Here is a 16,442-nt window from a genome sequence, read left to right on the forward strand (position 1 = left end):
TTGGAAGTGGGATGGAGTGACCATCCCGGCCGTATTTATTGAAACAAAATTAAAACATTAAACGTTTCATGTTATGTACAATTTCATTACCATATTGCGATGTTTGGCTAACCTTAACAGATTCTCTAATACAGAGGTTCTCCTAGCCGAACTAGCATCCTACAAAACATTTCTTGACATATTGAAATTGTACAACCTAACGTTTAAGGGCCAACGGCAAGGTCATAACCGGTGTCAAGATCCCTAACCAGACTTACCCCTCCCACTTGGGCTGGGCGACAGCACGGAGGCGTACCTCAAGTGCAACTATTACCAATTTCCCTTGACTTGACGGGGGCACCTAAAGACTCGACGCCAGTTAAAGGTCGTTCGAATACTCGTGTGAGGTATCTAGAAGGTACCGTAGACCTTATCCCAACCCCACACAACTTACCGCATCTGCCGTCGCAGATGTCACTGGCCCCGGGAAATTCCCCAGGAGGGGGCTGTAACCCCTCCTACAAAGGAAGGGGCCTTGACCGCCTTTCCTTTACTTCCGGCGACCCATCCTTAGAAGGGACCGCCTCCCCATTGAGGGGCCAATGGCCACCTCTCCCGAGCGCTCCCATCCGTGTTGGGTGACGCCCACTCATAGGGATCTACTAATTAGTGCTCACCGATCATGACCTTACCGCCACAGGCCCGGATAGTTGACCGGCTATCCGGGCCCCCCACAAAACTCCTAGCTAAAGGTCATGTTCCAACGTTTTTAACCATGCTAAGAAGTCTCCTATGAGTAACTCATTTCCTACCCGAGACAAATGCACACCATCCCCCAGATACATACTGTCATCATTAATACAACCGTGCGAGATAGAATGCAATGTCCTGGAACGAAACAACCTACTCACTTTGTTATTAAGTTTTCTAACAGAATGGTTCAAAGCAGGGATCGAAATAGCCCCCCGCCACACTTTTCGTGGGATCATATGAGACCACGCAATTATGCACCCCGGAACTTTCCTCGCTAACCAACTTACAGTGGAAAGCATTGCCTCCAGGAGAAGTCGTCTACCGGTGGTGACCAAATCATTGCCCCCTAAATGTACTATGACTATAGACGGCGGTGACCTCGTCCGCCCTAACAAACCCTCAAAGAATGCCTGAAACTGGTCAATACAGAGACCGCCCCTTCCGTAGAAGGACATTCTGTACCCGTATTCCCCAGCTACGTGAATCATGTCACCTGCTTCGAATACGTCTGCGGCACGCCTCACGTATGAGTGGCCCACGACCCACACCTCCTTTCTCACAGCCGGTGATGTCTGACCGCTGGCCTGGTGTTGGGTCGACTGCATAGTCCGCCCCGCCTCGAAGGCTTGCGTAACTGAAAACCAAACAAAAGACAAGAAGCGTGAGTACATTATTACAGCTTCACAACATGTGCAACCGCACATACCTCTTATAACAATTGGAGGACCAACGCCCCACTCGTTTTACTTGTTCCACATTAAGACCCCTGGCTGTAGCTTCAGTGGCAGCCCCTATCCGAAAGGAATGGGTCCCAAACTCACCCGGGTCCAAGCCCGCTGCGGTAATTGACATCGCGAGCACCCGCTGAAACTGAAACTTCGTCAGTGGGGTGGCGTCCGCGTGTCTCAACAATGTCCCCCCCCATGATGCCACCCTTCGTGCTAGGTAATCTTCTAAACACTTCACCGGACACATGGAAGACCCTGGGATCCTGCGAATGACTATGCAGTCTCCCACCCCACTTTGATCGGTTTTTGACCTGACAAAGGATACAGTCATCGTCTCACCCCTGATCTGAACGTGTTCCCGGCACAAACCCCCCAGCACATCCCGCTTGCTCCTTGCTACCAGCTCACTTATCCTCATTGCCCCGTGAAATGCAAGCGTAAAAGCAGCTCGGAACAAACAGGCCTCGAACTGAGACGAGCATGTGGCGGGGAGTGTGGCCAGCAACTGGGACAACCTATCCAGACCTATCGGGCGCCTCTCATCTACTTTGCGACCCTCAAGGCGTTGCCACCCACGCAGCGCTTTCTGTACCACAAAAGACGCTGTCGGGTCCTGGATATTATGAGCCCTGGCAACAAAGGAAATGGCAGCACGATGCCTCTGGGCTGTAGCCACCGACTTCCCAGCCTTACGCAAGGACATCAGAAAATGTACTACCCAATCCTCATGCCCCCAAAGTCCCCCTCTCTCAGTCCCCAAAAAGGCTAAATAAGCCCGAAACGCCCCTTCGTATGCCTTCCTCGTCCTTGGTGCTAGACTCTCTCCCACGAGGTAACGAAGTTCGGGGCACCGAGAGACCAGAGAGCTTCGGGAAAGGGTGCTGGCTCTGGGTCCGCTGAGGGAAGGAAACCCGAGAAAGCCTGCATTTGAAAACGAGAGAGTGCATCAGCAGCCTGATTCATCACCCCTGGGACATGTTTTGCTCTGAATACCACGTTCAGTTGCATACACAGTAAGACAATTTCTTTAAGCAGCCTTAAAATCATTTTACAACGTGCTGCCTGACTATTGATGCATTCTACAACGGTCATATTGTCAGACCAAAATATGACAGAGTGATTTTTGAATCCATCGGGCCAGGTTCTGAGGGCCACCAAAATGGGAAACAGTTCAAGGAAAGCAATATTACTCGTCAGCCCCTCTTCATGCCACCATGTTGGCCACCTTTGTGCCGACCATTTTGTGCCGAAGATGGCGCCGAAACCCATGCTTCCCGCTGAATCCGTCCATAGACCAAGTTCTTCAGAGGACAAGGCCGGTTTGTTCCAGACGACTCGACCATTGAAATCCGCCAAAAATGCTAACCAAATACGCATGTCTTGGCGGACCTTGGCCGATAATCTCGTGCGATGATGACCCTCTTTTAGGCCGACCATCGCCTGGGCAATCGAACGGGAGAAGGGGCGGGCCATCGGGATCACCCTTAGGGCAAAATTCAACTTCCCCACCAATTGCTGCAATTGATGCAGCGTAACTTTAGATGCAATAATACACATTTGCAGGGCTGCCCTGAATTTCGACACTTTGGCAGCTGGTAAACGAAAAACAACCCTCACTAGAGTCCAACTCGATCCCGAGGAACTCGAGGCAAGTCGTGGGACCCACAGTTTTACCTGGTGCCAATGGCACACCGAATTGATTCATTAAAACACAAAATTCAGTCAAGGCCCGGGCACATTCATCATCCCCAGCGGCCCCAAGGAACAGAAAGTCATCGAGGTAATGCATCACATTTCGAAAACCCGTTTTCTTCGTGTAAACCCATTGTAGAAAACTACTGAATTTCTCGAAATATGCACAAGATATAGAGCACCCCATCGGCATACACCTATCCATGTAATACGAACCTTGAAACATGAATCCCAAAAGACGTTGGTCTTCCGGGTATACCGGGAGCAAACGGAACGCTGACTCGATATCTGATTTCGCCATCAGCGTCCCGGGCCCCAGGCGATTCAAAATGGCTACGGCCTCATCGAATGATGCGTACCGCACCGAACATATCTCTGGATCAATTGCGTCGTTTACAGAAAGGCCATGAGGAGCTGATAAATTGTGAATCAATCGAAACTCACCTGGGTCCTTCTTGGGGACCACCCCTAACGGAGAACAAACAAAATTCTGTACCGGGGGAACACTAAACGGGCCGGCAACCCGACCTCGGGTAACCTCTTTCCGGATCTTATCCTGTACTACAGTCGTATGCTGCAAGACGGAAAGTTGGTTTTTGCACGTCCCGACACCCTGAAAGTTCCCCACCGGGATGCGGAAACCATATGAAAAACCGTTTCGTAGCACCCCAGCAGAGGTACGATCTGGGTATTCGCTGAGCCAGGGAATCATCGCCAGGGTATCAATCGGGGTTGGTAAAGGCGCCCCTCGGACTATATTAGACCTGTTTGGCGCCCCCTCTACCCCCATTTTCACCCGATTTGGCTCTGCACGAGGACTCAGGATGGGGTGCCCCACAACCACTACATTCGTGTTTGAATTTACAAGATCCTGGGGGCCTAGTACATTTATTTTTGTTAAAATTGAAACAGAAACCCCTCTTCCCTGTATTGCCGGCGGGTCTCGGGTAATCGTCTGTACCCGTACCCGACCGAAAGGGCGTCCCCCCATTTTGGCGGGAGGACTCACCAACAGTACTCCCCACCAACGGCACTTTCAACATCCCCGACTCTTTCATTTTATTCCATGTCAAAGAATCGTAACAGTCCCAGGTTAAACTTTTGTTATGCTCCATCGCTTTCCTGAAAAGGTTGTCATAACAGAACCATTGGTTACCTTGGTGCGATGTCGAGTACCCCATAATTCGTGACTGATATACTGGAAATTCAGGAAGCAATTCAGGCCTACGTTCCCCCAAAATTGACGTAAAAATTCCCCAAGCATTACCCCAGTTGCCAATATTCTCATTCACTTTAAAGGCGGCCATTTTTGCGCGCCAAACACTTGGATGCATCAGATCCTTTTGGCCCTTGACAGTTTCAACCTCATAATGATCCACGAGCAAGGAGAAAATGTTTACGTATTCCCCCGCCCAAATCTTTTCCTTTATTGCCAAAGGAACATGTTGCCCCAACTTTTCTCTACGAGAGGGTGTTGACTCATCTCTTGCGATCGGCAATGGCCGCTTACCTGCACCGGACGCTGCCTCCGCCACTCGTGGCTTGTCTATCACCGCATCCGACGCGGGCACCTTGGCTGTATCACGTTTCTCGCGCAACTGTTTAATGAGTGCTTGCGCTTCGGCAGCCGTGGCACCCTCGCTACTGTCCCCCAACCACGCCGCCAACTGTGCCGCCAACTCGGGAGGCATATCTTCAGCGGATGTCGGGGTGACTACTACGGGAATCGGATTCCCCTCCTTCGGTACCGGGGCCGGTACCGGGGCTGGCGCCTCGAGCGGGGAACAGGGAACCGGGACGTCTCCCCCGACCGGCCCCCTTCTCGGCCTCTTCGGCTTCCCTCCGGCCGGTGGACGCCCCGATCCCTCCTCGCCGTCTCGCTCCGCCAACCGTTTCTTAATTTCGGACATGTCCTTCATGAGGGCCCGAACCAACTGGTCAGTCGACATTCTCTTCGCGCCTTTCTTGGGCATCTTTACAGACGAAGTATCTAGAAGACAAAAAGAGAGATTAAAACGCTCAAAATTGGCTCTTCGTTCTGTCCCGAGCTCACGTGCAGCGAGGAGGTGCAGCTTCAGAGCACAAGAACAAGAGGATGTCTTCTGGTCTTGCGTCCCTTTTTATCCGTCTTCAGGGCGGGCGTATACCCGCCCCTGCCTGCCCCGAGGGCGTGGCTGGCTGCGTCGGTGTCTAGGCCAGCCCACTCTAGGGCGGGAACGAGCGCGCCCCAGCTACGCCGCTTCGGGCATACCAGCTGAGGCGCGCCTCCCGCCCAAAAATGGCTTCCCGGGGGGATCGAGGCACTCGGCCATACGTTCGGGGGGACCGAGTTGGTCGCCCCTTTCCATTTATAAGTGTGTGCTATGTCTTGTTTTTTTTTTTAGATTATTTATATAGCACAAAGTCGACCCAAACCTATATCAGCAATTTACATGAGCACCGTATTTTCAGTACATTTTCAGGCACAAGTAGATTACGTCATTTCTCTACAATAACAGGATGTTGACGTGCCTCAAACACTGATTTCCAGCACCAAGTTCGACAGTATACCTGAATGATCACATACGTATATATATATTAACTGCCCTTCATGTGCCTAAAACTGCACCCTAAAGCTTTCACAGCCCTGTATTACTACAGCTACAACAATCCACTGTACAACAAACATTCATATTCGCAGAAATGCGTCATGTCCACCATCTTTTATTTGTGCAACTATGGATGAATATAAGGTCAGTGATACCCCGTAACTTCCATGTTGGCCATGTTGTGGGACTTTACAGACATAATGACACATTTGCGTGTAAGACCCGGGTGACAGCAGCACTACAACACGGACACCCGAATCAGTTGATTTCTCATATAGTTCACGACGGAACCACGCCCACAGCTCCGAAGTCATCATTCACAGCCTCGTGCAGCACTGGCATATGTCAGGCTAGCCCATTCTGCCTACGCTACCAGGAAAACACAACAACGCTACTTTGACCACATTTCCATTGAAGTGATTTCTTACTTCCGGGTCTAGTTGCCAGAACGACACACACACACTCCCTCATACACCCACACCACACCCATCCAGCACATGCGTCACTACAAACGAGACCCTATCAATTAAAAAGACGGGGCGCACGTGCTCTACGCCATTTTAGAGTTTCTCCCATTGCAAGCGCTGTGATAATCTGTCCTAGTGGGTTGGATGCCTCATGTAGGCCAGAACTACTGAAAAAGGGGACCTCTTTGGTCACTGAGTTAGTGGTACCGCAAGGATTGAGTGGGTGAGGAACCTGCGATGAAGATGGGTGCACGAGTATGTCCTTTGCCAAAGCGATATCAAGACTCAGCACCAACTATGAGACGTCTTGGTGGCAGAGCGGGACTGCATGATGTAGAACATACCCTGTCTGTGAAAAGGTGAGCAGTGAGGCCTGGGTGCGCAGTGGAGGGAGTAGATAGGGTGCAGCAGACTGGATACAAAAAGGAGACGCAGCAATTTAGGCATATGCAGTCCTATATACTGTATCTTATTGCATTTGTATTTTTTATTCCAATAGCAGGAACGTTTTTATAGTCGGTCAAATGTCTGTTGCTCGTGATGATTGAAACCACGTGTATCACTGCGCACCACTTGCTTTCACAACCGTATGGAAAACATTACTACTCTACAAATTTTTCATAAATCGAAGCCTATTAAGCAAGTTGGAACTGTACAAATAGTTAAATTTTTTATGCGGGAGAGAAGGTGTGTGAAAGGGCGATGTTATTCTACTCCACATTAAGATAGTGAAAATTACCAATCATAACATCTTTATTTTACTATCTTTTAGATGTAGAGCTTCAGGGTGCATTATGTCCCGGCACGTGGTGAAAGACACACCGGTAAGCTGCGAATATTCTTTTCAGTCACTCTCTCACTTCCTCTCTCCTTTGATAAAGAAATGACGCACAATGTTATCTTCACAAATTGGCGTTCCCCCCAACACCTCCAAAGCTCAATGGTTGAGGATTCTGCGATGATGCGTGGCCATCATAACAACGTCTGAGAAGGCTGCTTCGACATTTGGTGCACCCTCTTTGAGTCACACCAATGGAACAAGATGCGCAACGAAGCTTGTTTCCGAAGCAACCAGAAGTCACCTGTGTGCGGAGACAGTAGGTACTGTGTAGCAGCTTGACTGCGTAGGAATGTACAATTACCTCCAGGCAGTGAGAATGGATAGGTTGGTGCAGTCTGAGTTCGCGAGAAAAGGCACTCACCTCCGGACTCTGGGAGTCAATGGGGTGTAACAGTCTAGTTATGCAGTAATGAGAACTCACCGCTATGCAGTGGGAGTGTATGGGGTATAGTACTCTGGGAGAAAAAGAATGCACAGACACCACCTTGCAGTGAAAGTTAATGTAATTCAGTATCCTGAGTGTCCAAAGGCATAAACCAGAAATATACTTGTGCAGTTGTATGCACTCTGCTATTACTAACTCTATACTATCGTTCAGATAACTAAACTTGAGGGTGCACTATGAACCGGCACGTTCTTGGACACACAACAGAGGCAAAAATGTAAGTTACGAAGATTTTCTCCAGTATTAACACTACCTCTCCTGCTCCATCTATTACTTTCTCTCTCTCACACTTTCAATGTAATGTTTTCTCTCTTTCTCTCTCTCACTCTCTCTCACATTGTTTCTTTTTCTCTTTTCAAGTTATGGACGCTACTGTCCACTCTGCCGATAAATAAATCAAGGCTGAATTTAATATAGTCTGCAGTGTAGAACCAAAGCAAACTTCAAGTTGTGAAATCTGTTCGCCACAGTGTTTACACAAGGTAAGCAGAGCGGCCTAGATACTCAATGCCTCCAATTAAATACGTTGGAAATAAACAATATTGTCCTGCATATTGACGTGATCTCTCACCTAATTCTGTCTCATATCTGATTCTGAACCATTTTAAAGACCTGTTGGTCCATACTGTAAATCTGACACAGTAGGCAATTCCCTACAGACACCTCTTCAACGCGGGCCTATAAGAGAGGTGGGATGTTTCAGGCGCACTGCAGACATGCAAATAACCACTTATTGCCAAGTGTTAACTGTAATTTGTGATCTTTGACCTCATTCAGTCACATCGATCTAATTTTAAACACTTATTTTCATTTTTGTTTTGCAGGTTATCTACCTTCCTTCCATTGGAGTCCATCTCATATTTTGTTTATTATATTATGTTAAAGTTATGTTTCTAGTTATTTATTATATTGTTATCTTACAGTTATGTTTCTAGTTATTTATTGTTGTTTTAATAAACGTTAATTTAAAAAAGTGTATGTGTCTTCTTTTTCTGACAACATTTCACTATTATTTAGTGTGATAATCATATGCTTAGAAAAGATTTAACAATGAAAATAGAAAAAGATATTTATAACTAGAAGTATAATACTGAGGCTAACTCTTTACCAGCTCTTTACCAGAGTCTGTTGCTGCGATTAAAGGTTCCTATGTAAAATTTTAAAAACTCCAACACAGTAACTGTTTGGATTAGCAACATTGTGTGATGAACTTGTAACCTGTGTGCTCACTTCAGTGTTCCATGAACTGTTACTATGGTAACAGGCAGTAAGCAGTTTAGGGGTAGGGTTAAAAGGTACTGGCTGTACAGAAACGGTTATAGTTACCCACGATTCTCCACATGACAGAGAGGAAAGCAAACTAAGACAGAACACTGTGTAGCAGATTTACAAGCCCCTTGCACCACTTTCGCGTCACTTTTCCCATGTTAAAAGTGACGCAAAGTGGCGCTAGGGACTTGTAATTTTGCCCTTTTTTGTACATTACGAGCAAAAGAAGTTCAAAACTTTTCGAATTCTTTATCGATCACAATTAGACAGTGTTGCTTCACGATTCACAATGCACTTCACTAAATACTTCTTGCCTATTTAAATGGGAGACAGGATTGTCGACATTACAAAACTTAGGGGCATATTTACAAGGACGGCATTAAAAGTAAACCTACAACTAAAACGGCAATAATGGATTTCAAAATCCATTGTTATCTTACCGGATGGTTTTTTCAACATTGCTGTTTGCTCTGCAAGAGTGAGACCCGAGGCTCTCGCCCTGCCATAGCAAACTTGAGGGTATATTATCAAGGAACAGCGATAAAATTTTCGACGCTTTAGCGGCAGGAAACTGCCGCTAAATCGGCAATAATAGGCTTGATAATATACCATAGAGAATTCCAATATGGGCTTCTATTGAAATTTTCAAGGGCATATTATGAAGCCAGTTATCACCACTTTAGCTGCAGTTTTCTGCCGCTAAAGCGGTGATAATTTTAACGCCGTTCCTTGATAATATGCCCCTTAGTTTGCATTTTGAAAGAGGAACACGAAAACCTACTCTCTCTTTAAAAATGCAAAGTAGAATGCTTTTCCCCACGGGAGCTGCATATTAGCGGGGCCCCGTGTGCAAAAGTAATGGCGGCTTCTGAAGGACGCAGGGAGCTAACTGAGACCGTAGGTAATTAGGCATTCACCCACAGTCCCCAACGTTGTATCCCTTGGGATGGAATCCCGATGAAGAATAGAAATTAATAGGAGGTGATATATTTTTTTTACTGTATAATTAGGAGTCTGTAATATGCATATTTACAAGGACAGCGTTAAAATGTTCTGCTGTAAACCTGGGCTCCTATTGGAATTCTCACGAATTCTCAAAAGCATATTATTAAGCCCATTATGGCTGCTTAAACAGCACTTTCCTAATGCTAAAGCGACGATAATTTTAACGCTGTCCTTGTAAATATGCCCCCAATGTCGCGAGAAATACCACAATAATTCATGTTCGCAAGTGAAAAGCTTGTTAATGTAAGACTGTAGACTAAACATATCAATCCACCTGCCATATTAAACATGCTTAAGTCTACTTCAGAACAGATGTTAGGATCCAACATAAACTGCAATTAGCTAGAGTTTTGCTATCCGTCCTCAAATCCAGGGCGCCTTGAAATTACAACGCTGTTGTCATACCTGCCTCTTCCATTTTATATTGTCATAGGAACACCTACTTTGCCACTGGGAATGCCTGCATTGCAACTCATTGAAGATACAAGGCAAGCCCTTAGCAAACCGGCTGCTAACATGCATTAATGCATCTTAGCGTCACCTAGTAAATAGGGCGATATGATTTTCACCGCAATTTTGGCTTTTTTGAAAGAATTGTGGCGAAATGGCACTTGTAAATATACCCTCAAGTTTGCTATGACACAGAGGGAACCTAGACTCCTGCCCTGCCATAGCAAACAGCAGTGTCCCGGGAATAGACACCCCGAGACACAGCAGGAGCCGCTCCTGGGAGGTGGTGTTCCCCAATGCTTTCGACAGCTCCAGAATGGAGACCACGCAGCCCCCCTTTCAAAACATTAAAAACCCCGGAGAGTGGTAATCCCCGGGGTTTAGGCAGACCGGTTAGCTCCCAAACCCATTTATTTTGTAGCACAGAGGAATGGCGGTCCCCGGGCTACAGGGCCCCTCTGAACCCCCATCAAATGTAATATTTTAGACCCCAGGATTTGGCCCTCCCAGGTAGCTAATTTTTAAGCAAGCACAGAAGCCCCTGGTTCGTTTTTATTTTTATTACGACGGATTCAAGCACCCAACACACATTTCTCTGTTATTTCCTTGTGGGACCCCCTAAGCAGGTCTAGATGATCAAAATATTTCTTACATGCCTGCTTATATGTTTTGAACGCTTGTCCCACTATTTTCTAGATCCTCGCTTCTACGGAGGGACAAAATGACTGCCAACACTTCCTGGTTTTGAATGTTGTCAACCACTTGACAGCCAATCAACATTCAGCTCGTGATCGAGACGGTGTGCTTATAATCCGCGCAAGATGCTCGGATCCACCGAGGCCATAGATATATATGTACTTTTAATTATAATTTTCTCAGGAACTACTGAACAGATTGACACCATATAAGCAAAAGGCACAGGTCTGAACCAAGGACTACAACTTTGCCAAATTGGGTGTAATTCTGTTCTGCCGTTCGGGCTGCAGCTGCGATGAACGGTACCTATGGAAAATTGCATGGGGACCCCCTTTTTTGTCAGCCCCCGCTTCATGAATCACCCAAAGACTTTCAGGATAGGAGCGAACCGGAGCACCCCACCAGTTTTGAAACTTTTGCGAAGATTCGTCAACTGGCGCCAAAGTTATTCCAAATAGAATGTTGCAGATTTCCTATGGAAAATAGGTCCTAACTATAACTACCTACTGGTATTAATTACCTACTGGTGGTCACCAGGGGGCAGTTATAGGTAGGACCTAATATCCATAGGAAAATCGTAACATTCTTTTACCAATAACGTTGGCGCCAGTTGACGAATCTTCAAAATTCCTGGGGTGCTTCGGTCAGCTCCTATCTTTAAAGTTTCGTGGTGATTCGGCAAGCGGGGGCAGTGAAAAAGGGAGGTCCCAAAACGTGTTTTCTCCATGTTAATTCCCATAGGAAACTTTAGACACGGCTACAGCCTGAACTGCTGAACGGAATTACACCAAATTTGGCAAAAAGGTAGCCCTTGGTTCAGAAAGAACAAATGGTGTAAATCCATTCAGTAGTTCCTGAGAAAATTTAAATTTAAAAAATATCGATATGTAGAGGAGCGGTGGATCCGCGCACCCTGCCGATTGAGAGCTGCATTCTAATTGGGTGTCAACACTCCAAACCAGGAAGGGTTGGCAGTCATCTTGTGCCTCGGTAGAACCGAGGCACAAGAAAACAGTAAATCTAGTGCAAAAAAACAAGAAAAGAGGGCAGGGTAGAAACACCCTGACCCCCTAGGCCTGCTCAGGGGGTCTCACAAGGACCCCCAGGGCCCCCAAAATTTTTTTTTTAAAACAATTGGCCAAATTCGCACTGGGTGTGCAAATCCAGCTGCAAAAATAAAAAAAAACGAAGTGCTGTGTTGTTAATGAAGCCCCCGGGTGGGCCAGGTGACACAGGGCGCCTTTGCCCACTGGTAAAGGGAGAGGGGGGGCCAAAGGTGACGTGTGCAAATATGCCCTTTGGCACATTTTATGTTGGGGAATTAAGTCCGCTTTAATCCTGAGAGTTCCTGGGACCAACTAGCCCACCATGTACCTCCAGTAGGCACCACAGAGCTGCGTTGAAGAGAGGTGGTCCGAGGCCATGCCCCATTTTACACATCTCTGCAATGCAACTCTGTGGCACTTACTGGACATACCTGGTGGGTTAGTTGGCCCCCAGAGACCTCAGGATTCCCCACATGGCGTGCTTGAACACATGAGCGTTTTCAGAGGTATTTTTAATCCGCCCTGCCCTATTATGTACTAGGGTCTTACAGAGGAGGTCATGCTAATCACAGGGATACCCCAACGCATAGTGTTCCCTGGTGTATGTAGGTGTTTTCACTGTATTCTAAGTGTCTTTTAGCATATCACTGGCTCTAGGCCTTGTTAGTCAGAGTCCGTTACCACCAGTACCCGTCTGAAAAAGTTGTGGGCAAAGGATGATTTTACAACAAGGCCTATATCTGTTCGTCTGTTGGTTCTATCTGCACATGTCTTGCTTCTTCCTGCACTTTTCTTCGTCTTTGAGGACTTCTGTTGCTTCTTTCTGCATTTCTTTGTTTTCTTTCTGTGCATTGTTTCTTCTTTCATCATGTCCTACCTCTGTAGGCATAGTTAGAAAGTAACATTTGAAAAACCTTTGAAATTCACTGAAAAAAACATACGTTTCGGGCACGTTATAGTTAGAAATTAGCATTTAAAAAACCTTTGAAATTCACTGAAAAAACCATAGGTTTCAGGCACGTTATAGTTAGAAATTAGCATTTAAGAAATCTTAGAAATTCATGTCATTTGAGATGTCATCAGTGATGTAATTAGTGATGTCACTGACCATGTCATGAGTGATGTAATATGTGACGTCATCAGCAGTGCATTGCGGGGGCGCGAGTTATAGTTAACTGAACTAACTATAACCGGGAAATGTCTTTGGTTTTGTACGAGTGAAATGTCCAACTAACTATAACGCCCCTGAAACCTATGTTTTTTTCAGTGAATATATATAGGCAGAGATTCTTGGCTCGGGGTTATGATGATAAAGTGGTGTTAGCGGCAATTAGGAAAGCTAATGCCATATCCCGACAAGAAGCCCTAGAACACAGGGGGTCGCATAATTCTATCAAGACCCAAATACAACAGCCTGTGAGACTTATTTGGTCTTTTAGCAACCAGCATGGTGCCTTACGCAAAATTATCAATAAGTATTGGGGTCTGGTCAAATGTGATCCAAGCATAGGCAATGAGTTGCCCGCAAAACCGGCAATAACCTATAGAAAAGCCTTTTCATTGCAGGACGCATTGGTCAAATCCAGCCCTGAACTTATCACTAGGCAGGACTGGCTGGCGGGCAGTAGAGGCTTCAGGAAGTGCGCCTCATGTAAGGCCTGCATTCAGGGTGTGAACAAGACAGAGTATACCATTCCCTTCTCAGAATCCCCATGTAAGATCAGGAAGAAACTCACTTGTAAAAGTGAATTTTCTGTATATGTTTTGGAATGCCCATGTGGCCTAAGGTACGTGGGCAGTTCCAAGTTACAGGTACATAAAAGGGTCTTACAACACTTACGGGCCATAAAGACTAACGACCCAGCTTACCCGGTGGCCAGGCACTTCAGGGAGAAACACAATAGCAACAGTGAGCTCCTGAAGTACTATGTGATAGATTTCACCTATGAGGAGGGGTGGCAACAGAGAAGCAGCATTGAGAAAATTAGAAACGAGATACATCCTCATGCTGGACAGTAAGTCCCCAAATGGCCTGAATGCATCAGAGGACTTCTACACCTGTCTATAGATCAATCAGTGGTTTCTCCATTTAAACATGTTCCATCAGGGCGAGATGTTAGGCCAATTTCAAAGGACCTCATATTATGGTTATGTAATGTATTTCCAGCTTGGCCGTGGGGTTCTTTCTGACCTAATCCTTGCTCGTTTGTCCGAATAACATACCCAGTGATCCTATCTCTGTTAGACAGATCTGATTATAATCAATTTAACATCATGGTCAGATTTATAATCAGTTGGAAAGTTCTGTCTTCGGATTTTAATCACAATTCACTTTGCACTTTATCTGTATGTTTTGGTAATGCAACCAATGTAGTGCTTCGTTGGGTCATGTTCGCCTTTTTACAAGACCAAAAGATAATGTTTGACAATGTTTCTTGTGTATAATAGTATTTCAATAATATGTAATTGCGCCACATAGCAATACATTCATAATGAATATGAGTTTTCACAAGCCAAATAGGATTTATCCAAATGCTCTAGTATACAGTATAAGTAGACAACATCAGTTAAATGTGTGGTGTATGATTGGATCATGGTTTACTACATTGGCATTTTGGTTGGTGATTCTATTGACACAAATACCCTTCACGGATTTATCCGGACATTGTTCAAATTCATGTGTTTATGGAATAATATACACTTGATTAATGGGTCTTTATTGGGATTTATCCCGCTATTGGCGAACTGACCTTCACGTTTATAATGAACTAAATGGTATTTTCTTTATTTTATGCCATTACATATGACACGGAGTATTTTTACCATGTCTATTGCACTACAGCATTTTACTCCGTTTTGATTGGTTACCAATGAGCACTTTTGCACTTTATATTCGGCCATACCCTTGTGTAACACCATATGATCAAGGCCTGTGAGAGGCCGAAACGTTATGCTGCTGTGTTGCTGAATAAAACGAACAACTCACGGAATAAATGGGTCTGCTGTTTTCTTGTAGTGGCGTGACTACAGACTGCTCCAAGTGCTGAGTGCCTTGCTGAAAACCCGTGGTGGATATATATAGGACAAACACTGGCCTCAGACTGCTTGCAGCTGAAAATCGTCGAGGTATCGACAGTTCCTTTGGACCGCCAGCAGCCACAGGAAAATCCGGGGAGACTCAGGTATTTTACCGTATGGTGCAAAGTCCGCATTGACTGCCCCTGCCCCGCCTGTGTTCCTGTGGAGCTGGAAGTTGCGGAGTAAGGGGACCAGGGGAGCCGGCCGTGGATGTTCCTCAACTTGGATGTGCACACAACCTACCTGTAATCAGCGCGAACCCATTGTTTGCCTCACTCCGCCACACCACCCACCCAGGCTGGACGTTACAGTGCCTGCTGGGAACTGCAGTTTCTTCATCCACAACAAACTGCTACGGGTGGGACCACTTCATTAGGGGGAGGAGCAGCGGGCGCTGGACAGTATTTCACACAGGTGGGGATTGATGGGTGTGTTCTGCGTTGGGCACTGAGGAAGGCTGTCAAAGCCGAAATGCATTCACCACCGCTGCCAGGAGAAGAATAAACACGAGCTGGCTGCTCTGAAAACCCCTTCGGCCTCTGAGTCTCTCTTGCTGGGAGGGACTGTTTCCACTGAAATTTTGCTGCGCCTGCCAGGGACGCATCACGGAAGGCCCTGCGACACTAAGGGTCAAAGGACAAACACTGGCCTCAGACTGCTTGCAGCTGAAAATCGTCGAGGTATCGACAGTTCCTTTGGACCGCCAGCAGCCACAGGAAAATACGGGGAGACTCAGGTATTTTACCGTATGGTGCAAAGTCCGCATTGACTGCCCCTGCCCCGCCTGTGTTCCTGTGGAGCTGGAAGTTGCGGAGTAAGGGGATCAGGGGAGCCGGCCGTGGATGTTCCTCAACTTGGATGTGCACACAACCTACCTGTAATCAGCGCGAACCCATTGTTTGCCTCACTCCGCCACACCACCCACCCAGGCTGGACGTTACAGTGCCTGCTGGGAACTGCAGTTTTCCTCATCCACAACAAACTGCTACGGGTGTGACCACTTCATTAGGGGGAGGAGCAGCGGGCGCTGGACAGTATTTCACACAGGTGGGGATTGATGGGTGTGTTCTGCGTTGGGCGCTGAGGAAGGCTGTCAAAGCCGAATTGCATTCGCCACCGCTGCCAGGAGAAGAATAAACACGAGCTGGCTGCTCTGAAAACCCCTTCGGCCTCTGAGTCTCTCTTGCTGGGAGGGACTGTTTCCACGAAATTTTGCTGCGCCTGCCAGGGACGCATCACGGAAGGCCCCGCGACACTAAGGGTCAAAGGACAAACACTGGCCTCAGACTGCTTGCAGCTGAAAATCGTCGAGGTATCGACAGTTCCTTTGGACCGCCAGCAGCCACAGGAAAATCCGGGGAGACTCAGGTATTTTACCGTATGGTGCAAAGTCCGCATTGACTGC

This window comes from Lissotriton vulgaris, chromosome 3_1, assembly GCF_964263255.1.
Source record: "Lissotriton vulgaris chromosome 3_1, aLisVul1.2, whole genome shotgun sequence".
Taxonomy (NCBI): Eukaryota; Metazoa; Chordata; class Amphibia; order Caudata; family Salamandridae; genus Lissotriton; species Lissotriton vulgaris.